Source organism: Lutra lutra, chromosome 4 (genome assembly GCF_902655055.1).
Source record: "Lutra lutra chromosome 4, mLutLut1.2, whole genome shotgun sequence".
NCBI lineage: Eukaryota > Metazoa > Chordata > Mammalia > Carnivora > Mustelidae > Lutra > Lutra lutra.
In genome coordinates, this window is record NC_062281.1 from 95290361 (window position 1) to 95305781 (window position 15421).

At 35.0% G+C, this 15421-nt stretch overlaps 1 pseudogene; it reads left to right on the forward strand.

Annotated features, from left to right (window-relative positions):
- LOC125098271 (60S ribosomal protein L31-like) overlaps nucleotides 1–1906 on the forward strand; it is a 100828-nt pseudogene extending 98922 nt beyond the window's left edge.
- The last annotated feature ends 13515 nt before the right edge of the window (nucleotides 1907–15421 follow it).

Consider the following 15421-nt stretch of genomic DNA (forward strand, 5'->3'; position numbering starts at 1 on the left):
TAATTTTAAAAATCACATATTATCCTGAAATTATTTCTATTAAGTCTTACCATGCACTTAGAGCCATGGACTTTTTAGATCTTTTCCTTTAAGAAACTCAGCCAAGGACCAGTCCCTTTCTATCCTGCTGAACTAACTGCCATGTTTCCAACAGGAAGAGGCTCTTGCCACCTTGTTCTTTCCTTTATGGCTTCAGTATATTTTGAATAGCTACTTCATTTTTGTAATCTGCTTTCTAACCTCTCCCTGATCTTCTCCGTTCTACATACTATTATACATTTTCTTCATATAGTTCATACCAATATTTTAGACTGGGGAGTTAGTACTTCCCTTTGGCTCTGATTCATTCTTTCCCCTACACTTGGATCTCACACACTTGATAATGGTGTTTCCAGTCCTTCTGGATCCAGTCTAGGGTTGTCCCTACTGTCCTACTGAACGTAGTTTCATGTGCTAGTGTTCTTGACTCTGCCATTGAGACCTACCCAGGGACTAATTTAAGGGTAATCTAAGCAGACTCTTGTTTCACAGATAGGAACTGAGACTCCCCCAAAGATGAGAGTCCTGTACAGTGTCACATACCCAGTACTAAAAACATCAGGGCTGTTCTTATGATCTCTTGAACCCAATCATTTTCTAGTTTTTGTTTTGTTTTATTTTGGTTTGTTTTTTTACATATCACTGTGTTTTCTTCCTTACACTTAAAAATTGGCGTGAATCTGACTGCAGTGAATGACCCTAGGTTTGTAGAAAGATGCAACAACAGTTGATAAAATTGTCCCCAGACTTACACCTTTAAAACTTTTTCTCCTCAGTTTGTGTATGGTTAGACTCAGTAAGCTTTCTTATCTTGCCCATAGGTTAATCTAGAGTTTGATATTATTTTTGCACTAAAATCCCACCCCCCCAAACTGGCTGAGCTTGTTTTTCTTCTTCTTTGGTTTTTACATATGTAAAAATAGAAGAAAAACCCACTGGGGAAAAAAAGAGAACAGAACCGCATTGTATACTGTAACCAGATAGAATATTTGATTCTGATAGATAACATAGATAGTAACTTCACCATGGCAGAAGATCATACCAACATTAAAGGCTGTCTGTGATTGTACTGACTGCTACACCTCAGCCCAAAGAAACTCAGATGAAGAGACAAGCCAATTCTGGGCTGTTAGTACATCAGAGTCCTTCCCATGGGCACACTGATAATAAGGCATGTATTTTTGGAGTTTCCAGATTTAATAGATCTATTTGGCTGCAAGATGGAGATTTTATATTTAAAACCGACAAGTAGATCGTGACAAAGACTAGAAATGCTTTCCAGTTTTCCAGCCAGAGTCCAACATAATGGCTTCCACAAAGAAGGGAGGCAAGAAGAAGGGCCATTTTGTCATCAATGAGTTAGTGATCAGAGAATGCACCATCAACAGTTACAAACGAATCCATGGAATGGGTTTGAAGAAGTGTGCCCCTTGAGCCCTCAAAGAGATCTGGAAATTTGCCATGAAGGAGATGGGAGCTCCAGAGGTGTGCACTGACACCAGGCTCAACAAAGCTGTTTTGGCCAAAGGAATAAGGAATGTTCTGTACTGTGTCCATGTGTGGTTGTCCAGAAAATGTAACAAGGAATGAAGATTCAAGCAAACAAACTCTATACATTGGTTACTTATGTACCTGTCACCACTTTCAAAAATCTGCTGACATTTACTGTGGATGAGGCCTAACCACTGATTGTCAAATAAAGGTAGAAAATTACCAAAAAAAGTGCTTTCCAATTGATATAAAATACCTTGATATAAGAAAGTAACCATTCCAAGAAAGACAGGCAAAATGAGGTTGTCATTGAGGGACATAAAATCCAGGTGAGAGGTAAGGAATTAAGGTTTTCACTCTGTCCTAATAAGTAAAAAGCTGAAGGAACTAAAAAGTCAACAGTTCCTTTTTTTCTTTTTGAATGTAGCTTTCTTTTAAAAAAATGTAAATTCAGTTAGCCAACATATGGTAGTGTTCAATGGTTCATTGGTTGCATATAGCACCCAGTGCTTATCACATCACATGCACTTGTTAATGCCCATTACCCAGTACTTTTTAAGAGAGAGGGAAGCAAACCATAAGAGACTTCAATGATAGAGAACAAACTGAGGGTTGCTGGAGGGAGGTAGATGAGAGGATAAGTTAAATGGGTGATGGGTATTAAGGAAGGCCACTGTTATGATGGTACTGGGTGTTATACATAAGTGATGATCACTAAATTCTACTTCTGAACCAATATTATCATGTACCTATTGGCTATCTGTGTGTCTTCTTGGAAAAATGTCTATTCAGATCCTTTGCCCATCGTAATTGATTCTTTGTTTTTTGGTTATTGAGTTGTATGAGTTCTTCATATATTTGGATATTAACCTCTTATTGGATATATGATTTGCAAATATCTTTTCCCATTCAGTAGGTTGTCTTTTTCTTTTGTTGCTATTTTCTTTGCTGTACAGAGCTTTTAGTTTGCTGTAGTCCCATTTGTTTATTTTTCCTTTTGTTGCCATTGCTTTTGGAGTCAGATCCAAAAAGTGGTGATATCTCCAAGAATGATGTCAAGGAACTTAACACCTGTTTTCTTTTAGGAGTCTAATGTTTGCTGGTTTTATATTCAAGTCTTCACTCCATTTTGAGTTAGTTTTTATGTGTGGTGTAAGATAGTAGTCCAGGTTTCAATTTTTTTTGCATATGACTATCCAGTTACCTCAATACCATTTTTTTAAGAAACTATTCTTTTTCCCATTGTGTGGTTTGCCTCTTTTGTCCATAAATTAATTCATCATTTATCATGGGTTTATTTCTGTGTTCTCGATTACTGTTCCATTGATGTATTTGTTTGTTTGTTTTTTCTTTAATGCCAATACGATACTGATTTCATTACTATAGCTGTGTTATATAGTTTGAAATCAGGGTGCATGATGCCCTCCAGCTTTGTTCTTTCTTCTTTATTTATTTTTGCCCCTGAAGACTGTTTTGGTTATTTGGGATCTTTTGTGGTTCTATACAAATTTTAGGGTTGTATTTTTCTGTGAAAATGCCATTATAATTTTAATAGGGATGACATTGAATCTATAGATTGCTTTGGGTATGGACATTTTAACAATATTAATTCTTTCTAACATGAACAGAGAATGTCTTTCCATTTGTTTGTCTTCTTCAATTTCTTTCATAAATGTCTTGTAGTTTTCTGTGTACATGTCTTTCACCTCTTTTGTTAATTTTTTTTCTAGGTATTTTATCTTTTTGAGAACATTATACATAGGATTTTTTCTTACTTTATCATTTTTTATGTTTTGTTATTAGTATATAGAAACATGACCACTTTTTGTATGTGATTTGATCCCGCAACTTTACTGAATTTGTTTATTAGTTCTAATGTTTTTTTTTGTCGTGTCTTTAGGGTCTTCTTTATACAAAATACTGTATTCCCTAAATAGTGACAATTTTACTACTTCTTTTTAATTTTGATGCATTTTATTTCTTTTTCTTGCCTAATTGCTCTGGTTACAACTTCCAATACTGTGTTCAATTAAAGCGGTGTGTGTGAGCATCTTTGTTTTGTTCCTGATCTTAGAGGAAAAGCTTTCAGCTTTTTCCCAAGGAATATAGTTTTAGCTGTTGGCTTGCCATATATGGTCTTTATTATGTTGAAGTATATTTCCTCTTTATTTACTTTGTTGAGAGCTTTATCATTAATGGATATTGAATTTTGTCAAATGCTTTTTCAGTATCTATTGAGAGATCATATGATTTTTAACATTCATTTTGTTAATGTGGTATAGGATTTTGATTGATTTATGGATGTTGAACCATAAATCAGATTTATTCCTTGGAATAAATCTGACTTGATCATGGTGTGTGATCTTTTTAATGTATTGTTGAATTTAGTTGCTAATATTTTTTTGAAGATTTTTGCATCTATGTTTATCAGGGATATTGGCCTATAATTTTTCTTTTTTTATTGTGATATGCTTATCTGATTTTGGTATCATAGTAATGTTGGCCTTATAAAATACATTTAGGACCACTCCCTCCTCTGATTTTTTTTTTATAAGAGTTTGAAAAGGATAGGTATTAAATCTTTGAATGTTAGAATTTGCTAGTGAAACCATCTGGTCCTGGACTTTTGTTTGTTAGGAGGTTTTGGTTACTGACTCAAACTCCTTGCTAGTAATTGGTTCTATTCAGATTTTCTTTTCTTGATGATTCAGTCTTAGAAGATTGTATATTTTCATAAATTTGTCTACTTTTAATAGGTTATCCAGTTTGTTGGTATATAACTGTTTCTAATAGTTTCTTATGACCTTCTGCATATACTGGTATTAGTTTTTATTCTCCTCTTTCATTTATAATATCACTTACTTGATCCCTCTCTCCCTCTCTCTCTTTTTTTAGTAAAGCTAGCTAAAGCTTTATCAATTTTGCTTATCTTTTTAGAGAACTAAGTTTTGGTTTCATTGGTCTTTTCCATTGTTTTTAGTTTCTGTTTCATTTATTTCTTCTCCAGTCTTTATTATTTTTTAGATAACTTTGGGCTTTATTTTTTCTTTTTCTAACTCCTTTGGGTGCAAAGTTGGATTGTTTATTTGAGAATTTTTTTTTTGTTTCTCGATATAGTCCTGTATGCTATGAACTTCTCTCTTAAAACTGCCTCTTATGCATCCCACAGATTTTATTTTCATTATCATTTGTCTTTCAAGCTATCTTCTTAAAAATTCTTTTTGAAAAACTTTTTATATTTCTACTCTGGGTGGTTTCTACTGTCCTGTCTTCCAGGTCACTGGTCCTTTCTTCTGTTTCATCTAGTTTGTTATTGAACTCCTTGAGTATATTTTTCTTTCTTTTAAAGGTTTTATTTATTTATTTGTCAGAGAGAGAAAGAGAGCGAGCGAGCACAAACAGGGGAAGTGGCAGGCAGAGGGAGAAGCATGCTCCCTGCTGAGCAAGGAGCCCAATGTGGGACTTGTTCCCAGGACTCTGGGATCATGATCTGAACCGAAGGTTAACTAACGAAGCTTAACTAACTGAGCCACCTAGGTGTCCCTCTTTCTAGTGTATTTTTCATCTTAATTATTATATTCTTTAGCTCTGTAACTTTTATTTGGCACTTTCTGTGTTAATCTCTTCTTTTCCTGAAATTGGTGAGCATCTTTATGATCATTATTTTGAAGTCTTTATCAGGTATATTACTTATTGCCTTTTCATTGATTTTTTTTTCACCCTGTGGTTTTATCTTGTTCTTTCATTTAGAACATATCTCTTCCCTTATTTTGTTTGACAGTCTCTGTTTCTATGATTTTGGCCAAAGAGCTCTTTCTCTAGTCTTGAAGGAGTGGTCATAGGAAGAGTGGGAGTATGTTTCAATGAGCTATCTGTACAGTGCCCTGAGGGTAGAAGCCTGCTGAGAACTTTTCCTCTGATTGTTTTGGTCTTTGGGGGCACCAGGTACTCAAGCCAGGTACTCAAGGGGCATGTCTTGTTTGGAATGCATACATCTGTTAGCTTTAGCAAGGTGTGGGAGGAATCTCTTATGGGGCTTTCACTGGGCAGCGTGGTGGGGGAGTGACAAGCCAGCACAGGATTAACTGCTAATTTTAGTGGGCTGATTTGCCAAGGAGTGTGGGCCAGGGTACACTTACTCATTGGGTTTGGGTGGGTTGGGGCCATAAGACAGTATAGAGGTAAAGCAAGCATCACTAGCAAGGTACGGAGAGAGTACAAAGATGGCTCCCCACCAGTGCCAGCATTAGCAAGGTAGGGGAGTGTGAAAATGGTGTCCACCAAAAAAGATAGTCTCTTTGATAAATGGTGCTGGGGAACATTGGACAGCTCTGTGTAGATGAATGAAACTTGACCATTTCTCTTACACCATACACAAAGATAAACTCGAAATGGATAAAGACCTCAATGTGAGGCAGGAATCCATCAGAATCCTAGAAGAGAGCATAAGCAGTAATTTCTTCTACATCGGCCACAGCAACTTCTTTCAAGATATGTCTCCAAAGGCAAAGGAAACAAAAGTGAAAATGAATTTTTGGGACTTCATCAAGATCAAAAGCTTCTGCACAGCAAAGGAAACGGTCAGCAAAACAAAGAGGAAACCCACGGAATGGGAAAAGATATTTGCAAATGACAATACCAACAAAGGGCTGATATCCAGATCTATAAAGAACTCCTCAAACTCAACACACACAAAACAGGTAATCATGTCAAAAGGTGGGCAGAAGACATGAATAGACACTTCTCCAATGAAGACATACACATGGCTAAGAGACACATGAAAAAATGTCATCATCACTAGCCATCAGGGAGATTCAAATCAAAATCACATTGAGATACCACCTTACACCGGTTAGAATGGCCAAAATTAACAAGACAGTGACCAACGTGTGTTGGAGAGAATGTGGAGAAAGGCGAACCCTCTTACACTGTTGGTGGGAATGCAAGTTGGTGCAGCCACTTTGGAAAACGGTGTGGAGGCTCCTTTAAGAAATTAAAAATAGAACTTGCCTATGACCCTTCAATTGCACTACTGGGTATTTGCCCCAAAGATACAGATGCAGTGAACAGAGGGCTATCTGTACCCCAATGTTCATAGCAAACAATGGCCACAGTCACCAAACTTTGGAAAGAACCAAGATGCCCTTCAATGGACGAATGGAATAAGGAAGATGTGGTCCATATATACTATGGAGTATTATGCCTCCAATCAAAGAGGATGAATACCCAACTTTGTATCAACATGGAGGGGACTGGAAGAGATTATGCCTGAGTGAAATACGTCAAGCAGAGAGTCAATTATCATATGGTTTCGCTTATTTGGGGAACATAAGGATAACACAGAGGACGCAGGGAGATGGAGAGGAGAAGGGAGTTTGAGGGAAATTGGAGGGGGAGACAAACCATAGAGAGCTGTGGAGTCTGAAAAACAATCTGAGGGTTTTGGAGGGGTTGAGGTGGGAGGTTGGGTGAGTCTGGTGGTGGGTATTATGGAGGGCATGTATTCATGGAGCACTGGGTGTGGTGCATAAACAATGAATCTGGAATACTGAAAAGAAATTAAAAGAATAAATAAAAATTAAAATAAAAAAGGTATCCACCAGCACTTTCTGTTCCCAGAGGGAGTTCCAACAGATTCCTTCCCCTCCAGCAGATGCTTTCCGTAAAGATTAGCTAATGAATCTCTTTCACATATGGTCTGGACACTTTCAACCTGCTGCTTTTACACTGGGTCCTGCAACAAGTAAGTCTCTATATGACCTCTTTCAAGAGCAGAGTCATTGTCCTACAGCCTTTTGTAACTTCTGGACATAAGACCTATTGGTTTTAAAGCCAGATGTTTTTAGGGTCTCATATCTTCAGTGCAGGTCCAAGGATGGGAAGTGATGTGGGACTCAGACCCCTGTTTTTCAGGGATACACTCCATACTTATTACATCCTTCTTGCTTGTGGGTTACTGCATTGGGAATGGGTTTGGTGGGACAGTATCTCTGTGTCTCTTCCCTGGTTTGATGTGGCTTTTTAATATTTTGCTGTGGAAGAACTGCTCAGCTAGTTCTCAGGTTCTTTGCAGAATTGTTCTATATGTAGCTATAGGTTGTTGTGTCTGTGGGAGGAGGTGTGTTCAAGGTCTTCCTATGCTGCCATCTTGAACTGCACTCCCTCCAACCCCAGTTTGGCAGATTTTTACAAACTAAACATACCCTTACCATATGATCCACCAGTCATGCTCCTTGGTATTTATCCAAATTGAACTGAAAACTCATATCCATACAAAACCCTGCACACAGATGTTTTATATATATGTAAATCTTAGCTCTCATAATGGTCTATACAGTGGTGGAGAATTTTGACCCACATTTTCCATAGGGCTTTAGAACATCTATTAGTGAACATGGACAGTGCATCAAGAACAAACAACAGTGTAGAAGGCTTTCATAATGCAATACAAAACTCAGTTACAAATATGTATTTTGGAAACTGACAGCTCTCTTAATGAAAGAAAGGCATTTAGTGAAAAAAAAGAAAAATTGTGATGCCAAAGAAGGAGACAATCAACAAACAAAAAAATAGTATAATACTGTGAATGGAAATCTTTGAAAACAAATGCTTTGGTACAATCCATAAAATAAAATCTGTTACATGAGTCTACAACATATATTTTGAATGTATTCAGATATTTTATATTCCATAATAAAATCTTTTATTTTTGTCATTAATTTTTCATGTTTCATTATGTTCTTAATGAAAGTCCCTCTTTTATTTTTGTGATTTATTTTTATGGCAAAATTTCCTTATAGGCTATTAGTTATGTGACAAAACTGTTTGTAATGAAAACTCTTGTGGCAAAGATGCTTATGGCCAAAATACCAGACACATTTTGCAGTAGCTCTTACAAACTAATGATAGTTCCTAAAATACCTCAAACTACATTCCATTTTTCTTCCTCTTTCTACATGCTATTCTGTCTGTAGTTCCCATCTTTCTTTATTTTAAACTTTATTAACATGACCTCAGGAGGTCAAAGGTCTTTTGCAGAATATTCTACTGACTTTCCAACATAATTTAGATGAGACTTCATTGTGATCCCATAAAATACTCTTTTTTTTTCTGAATAATACTGTAACGGAGCCCTTATTTTTCCCCATTATTCTGATACTACTTGTAACCTGAGTCCATACCCTGGGAAAGCACACCCTAGGTCTTGCAGTCTTATGGGGGAAATGCACAAGTAAATCTTTCTCTTTTCACATGAACCAATGTGGTTTTTATCAGGTTTTTTGAGAAATTAGCAATCAATATTTAGAATATGATTACATATTTTTTACAGGGAAGTCACCTATTATATTATGTCCAGTTTCCCTTATTGTACAATTTTTATTTTTATGAATGTAATTTTTTGCTTAGCTATTTTTATTTTAATTTAGATTATATTTTTGTTAAAATTGTATATCTGTGTAGTTTCAACAAACAAAGGGAACAAAAGAAAAGATCCCACTTTTTCTCATTTTTATCACTCCAGAGACAATCATTTTAACTAAATAAGCTGATTCTTTGGGCATTGCTTCCATATGGCTAAATATTGCCTATATGGTTATTTGATTTTATAGGTTAAGCACTTTATCTTGTTTTCTACTATGGCATGTAGGATTTATCTCTTTTTTCTCATATTAGCTTTCCTCCCATCCTAATTGCACACATACTTATTTTCCATGCTTTTTCTTCTAATCTTTCCCAAACATTTATATCTTATTTTAATTAGGTGAACATTAATTATTCACATTATTATTACTATGTAAAGGCTATTTACCATAGAATATGCCACAATTACTTTTACCTTTTTTGTACAATATTTTGTTTTTCTTGGAATCAGTAATTATCTTTGTTCTTTCCCTTCACCAGCTCCTTTTGGTTGTGTTCCATAACTATCTCTGATTCTTCCTGGAAATTCCAAAAGAGCTATAAAAGTCCTGTCAGAACAGTCAAATGCTTGCATCATCATACCTTTTTCTTTTTTGGACAACTTCCTCCTGGGGTCCTCTGCCCTCTGCTTTAGCATGGATTTGGATTTCTAGAGTGTAGCAAGATTTTGCCTGCAGACTTGCTTTTATTATTAATTTGAAAATTATCTTCACCTCTCTCATCTCATATGTTGGATCTTATTTCCTGGGTTCCATGTGTTTTTTGGCTTTCCCCTTCATTTTATTAAAGGACATCATGAAATCTATTTCAGAAAAAGGGAGCCATGGTAGGTACAATTTTGACAACTTGTGAGGCTGAAAGTGTATTTTATCTCAACATTAGACTTAAAGTTTGTCTTGGTTTAGTAACCAAAGAGGTATATATAAATATATAATATGAAGAAATATATAAATACAATATATAAATATGTAATAATATATTTTATATAATATACAATAACAATATGGAATATATAAATATATTTATATAATTATATTCTAAGTAATATATAGTTTATATTTATATATAATATACATATATATGTATTTATTCATATTACTCAGCCATCAGAAAAAATGAAATTTTTTTTCTTGGATGGAACTAGAGGATATTATGCTGGTGAAATATGTCAGAGAAAGACAAATATCATATGATTTCACTCATGTAGAATTTAAGAAACAAAACAGGTGAATATAGTGGAAGGGAAGGAAAAATAAGATAAAAACAGAGAGGAAGGCAATGCACAAGGGACTCTTAACTACAGGGAACAACCTGAGGGCTGCCGGAGGGGTGGTGTTCTGGTGGATGGGGTAAATGATGGTGGGTGGTAAACTTTGTGAAACTACTATTAGTAGTTTTGTGGAACTAATGCCCTTAATTAATTAGTTTTAATGCCCTTCTTAATGATGGGCATTAAGAAGGGCACTTAATGTAATGAGCACTGGATGTTATGTATAACTGATGAATCACTAAATTCTACTCCTGAAACTAAAAATCCACCATATGTTAACTAACTTGAATTTAAATAAAATTTTGGGGAAACAGTTTGTCTTTGTTTAGAATTTCAGGATGGGAATTATTTCTGTGCAGAATGCTAAAGCTTTTGACCATTTTTCTGTTGCAGCATGGCTTTAGAAAATTCTGATGCCATCCTGATTATTGATCTTTTCCACAGGACTCATTTATCTCTCCCTTGAAGACTTTAGAAATAATTTCTTTGTCCTAGTATTTTACAGTTTCACCTTAGTGTAGATCTTTTTCATTAATTTTGTATGACATTCACTGTGTCTTTTACTGGAAGGTGCAGTCCTCTACTGAGAACATTATTATTATACCTTATATAGGTCTCCACAACCTAGTCTTAGTACTTTTACTATTATATTTTGGAGCTTCCAGTGGTAAGATGTTAGTCTTCTTGGTTTAATATTCTTTCTTTTTTATTATATTAATACATTTTTGTTCCTTTTTGTCTTTATCTAATTCTTATAGAACTTTTACAAAGTATTTATCATGTCAGAGATTAAAAGCTTGTTATGCTTTTAAATGATGGAACACTATAATACATATACATGTGTGTATATGTATATACATATATGTAGGTTGGTACATTTTCTTTCCCCAACCATTCTTTTTAATATTGTTTGTATTTTTGTGGGTTTTTTTTTTAAAAGATTTTATTTATTTATTTGTCAGAGAGAGAGAGAGAGAGTAAGCACAGGCAGACAGTGGTAGAGGGAGAAGCAGGCTCCCCGCGGAGCAAGGAGCCCGACGTGGGACTCGATCCCAGGACCCTAGGACCATGACCTGAGCCGAAGGCAGCCGCTTAACCAACTGAGCCACCCAGGCGTCCCTGTATTTTTGTTTTTAAAATATAATTTATATACAATAAAATACAAAAACTGTAAGTGTGCAGTCAACAAGTTTCGACAAATCTACACAAAATGTAAATCACTTTAGTCAAGATGTAGAACACTTTCATCACTGTGGAAACATTTATCACTCTCATTTGCAATTAGTACTTTTTTATTCCCAGCACAAGATATAGCTAGTGATCAGATCTGTATATCATAGCTTAGTTTTGTCTATTCTAGAACTTCATATAAATTCAGTGGTAAACTATGAATTCTTTGGTGGTGGGTTTTTTTTTTTTTTTTTTTTTTTTTTTTGTACAGTGGTAAACTATGAATTCTTTGTTGTTTTTTTTTTATTCAACCTACTATTTCATGGGTTGGTTCCTGTTGTAGTGTGTATTAATAGTACTTTGTGGGTTGATTCGTGTTATAGTGTATATCAGTAGTTTATATTTTATGGGTGCATCATACTGTTTGTTTACTCCTCCATCAATAGTTGATGGCTATTTGGGTTGTTTTTAGTTTCAGACTATTATGATAAAGCTAATATGAATATCCTATGTACATCATTTTATGGACCTATTTTCTTACTTTTGGAAAAAGCTATCTTGTAGGAGTTGTCAGACCATGGAGTATGTGTATATTTACCTTTAAAAGAAATTGCTTGCTTTCCAAATTGATTGTGCTATTTTACATTCTCACCAAACTGTATGAAACTTTTGCTCCAAATTCTCACCAGTGCTTGGTATTACCTATCTTTTACATTTATTCACTTTGGTTTTAATTTGTATTTCCCTGATGATCAAGAATGTTGAACATATTTTTGTGTGTTTATTGATCATTTGTGTGTCTTTTTTGGTTAAGTGTTGGTTCATGATTTTTACCCATTTTTAAATTTTTACTCATTTTATGGCATTAGCTTTTTAATAATGTTTTGTAGGAGTTCCCCATATATTCTAGATGAAAGTCTATCATCAGCTACATGCATTATTGATATTTTCCTCCACCACATAGGTTGTCTTTTCATATCTGCCATACTGCTTTTCAAGTGAAGAAATTTATTTTGATGAAATAATTGTTTCTTTTGTGGTAGTACTTGGTGTGCCCTATCAAAAAAACTTTGCATATCCAATAATGGCAAAGAAATTTGTGTATACTTCTCTTAAAGCTTTTATGGTTTTAGCATTCACATTTATATCTGAAACTCATCTCTAGTTAATTTTTGTGTATGGCCTGTAATAGGGGTTAGATTTTAGTTTCTTTTATATGGCTATCCATGAATTCCAGCACCACTTTTTGAAGGCTATCACTATCATTTTTCCCCCTATTGATTTAGCTTGTTTTTTTTTTTTTTTTTTTTTTTTTTTTTTTTTTTTTTTTTGTTAAAAATCTGGTCTGTGGGGTGCCTGGGTGGCTCAGTCGGTTAAACATCTGCCTTCGGCTCAAGTCATGATCCCAGGGTCCTAGCATTGAGCTCTGCATCAGGCTCCCTGCTTAGCAGGGAGTCTGCCTCTCCCTCTCCCTCTGCTGCTCCCCCTGATGTGCTCTCTTGCTCTCTCTGTTAAAAAAGTAAATAAAATCTTAAAAAAAATGTGGTGTGTGTGTGTGTGTGTGTGTGTGTGTGTGTCTGTGTCTGTGTGTGTATCTGAACTCTGTTCTACTTTATTGGCCTGTATGTCTATCCTTATTCTAGTGCCCCACTGTGTTGATTACTGTAGCTACATAGAAACTTCTTGAAATCAGATGGTGTATGATCCTAAGCTTTGTTCTTCTATTTTTCAGATTTGTGTTTTTTTTTTTAATTTTCACATATATTTAGAATCAGCTTTAACTTGAGAATTGAAATCTTAATGAGTCTTTTACTTCATAAAATCACAAAAATATTAGATCATCTTACTTTCAACAATGTTTTGAGAATTTCTATAAAAATTTCTGTATCTTTTGTTATGTTATTCTTATTTCATACTTTTGGCTGCTGTTTTAAATAAAAATATTAAAATAGCTCTTACCACTTTTTTGTTGCTAGTTATATGTAATCACTGCTGATTTTTATATGTTGAACTTGAGTCCTGCAAACTTGCTATATTCATTTATTGTCACAGTTGCTTTGTAGAATCCTTGGGATTTTCATATGAATAATCACAATTTTGGAGAAAATAAGTTTAAATTATTTCTTTCCAAACTCCAGGTCTTTTATTTTTCTTTCTTGTCTTCTGGTACTGACTAGGAATTCTTGCGCAGTATAGAATGAAAGTAGTAAGGGTAGATCTTTTTGCCTTGTTTCCCATTGTCAGGAGAAAGTGTACATCTTTCCCCATTAATTATGATATTAATCTTGGTTTCTAAAATTCCCTTATATTCCTAGCTTTCTGAGAGTTTTTATTATGAATGGACATTGAATTTTGTCAAGTGCCTTTTGTCTTTTGAGATGATCATTTTTTAAAAACTTTTAGTCTGTTAATATGATGAACATGTAGATTGGTTTTTGAATCATAAGCCAATCTTAAATTCTGGGATAAATCCCACTTGGCGTGGTGTATAATTCTTTTAATAGATTGCTGTATTTGATTTGGTAATTTCTTTTAGTAATTTGTACATTTATGTTCATGAAAGCTGTCATTTTATAATTTTAATTTTTGTGATGTCTTTGCCTTGTTTTAATACCAGGGTTATGTTGGCCTCATAAAATTATTTGGAAAGTGATGTCTACTCCTTATAGTAGGGTGTTCAGTAAGTGTGGAATGAATGTCACAGTCAGGGTTGAGGAAGGTTTTTTTTTTCCTGCCTTACTTCCTGGTCTATTCATGTCAGTGTATGCATTTTCATTAGTTTCTCCAACAACCAGCTAACCAAACAGCCAAGAATTATGAATTGTTCACACTAAGTATGTATGAGTGTAGAAAATGTTACCCAAGAGCTTGGATAAGAGCAGATGTCACAGGGGCAATAACATGTCAATAAAAAAAACCCAAACATTGTGTAAAATATTGTATTACCAAGTACACTATTTGTTTAATACCCAGTGAGTGTACTTACTTGGTTCATCCTTCATGTGGCACCTATTTATCTTTCTTCACTGTAGTGCTCTGTATTGCTTTCTATGACATTTTGACCCCAAAGATACATAGACCCTCAATAGCTTAACTTCAATTTCAAGCATATTTTTCCAAATAGGAGCAGTTCCTTCTTTAAAAAGAATTCTAATGCCAGATGAAAAACTTTTATTCTACAAGTAATCATTTGAACAAATACCTACGTGGCACATTAGTTTTTAAGGAAAAGTCCACTGAAATCTCCTCTTCATACCTTACAGTCCTCAGCAACATGCCCCTGATATGCCTGGGGAGGAAAATACCCACATTTCACTTTCCAAACCTACACTTCTTGATGCTCTCTGGTCAAGTGTTAGGGAATCCCTGACTTCTTGGCAGAGCATAGCAGAGGTACTTACTGCCATCTTCAAATTGGTCCTGATGATCCTTTGATAATTGCCAGAATAGAGTGGCTTAGGTAAGGGCTAGCATCTGGTGCTTGTATGTTTTCTTCATATAGTAGCAAGACCTCTTAACTGGGGGACCCAACTTCTGGGTTCTCTGTCACTTCTGCCAGTAACCTGCTCTACCCTCTGGACCAGGTTTTCTCAGATATGAAGTGAAGTAGATGGCCTAGATATTTAAGTTTAGAGTTTAAACTTTACACTCAAAGGAGTTTTCTTATGTCCTTATAATTAGCAAGATATGTACCTCAATCTTGCCCCAACTTCTATCCCTAAACACTTGCATATGTAAGGGTCAGTGGTGAGGGAATAAAATCCAGGAGAGGGGAGTTTTCCTCTTGTTTGACTACAAAATATTTTGTCACTCTTGATCATTTGATTCTTACTCTTTTCTTTTGTTTCCTTCTTTCTTTGGATCATTTCTTTTCTTGCTCTTTTCTTTTTTCCCTCTTCCCACTTTTTTTTTTTTTAGGATTTTATTTATTTATTTGACAGAGAGAGAGATCACAAGTAGGCAGAGAGGCAGGCAGAGAGAGGAGGAAGCAGGCTCCCTGCTGAGCAGAGAGCCCCATGCGGGGCTTGA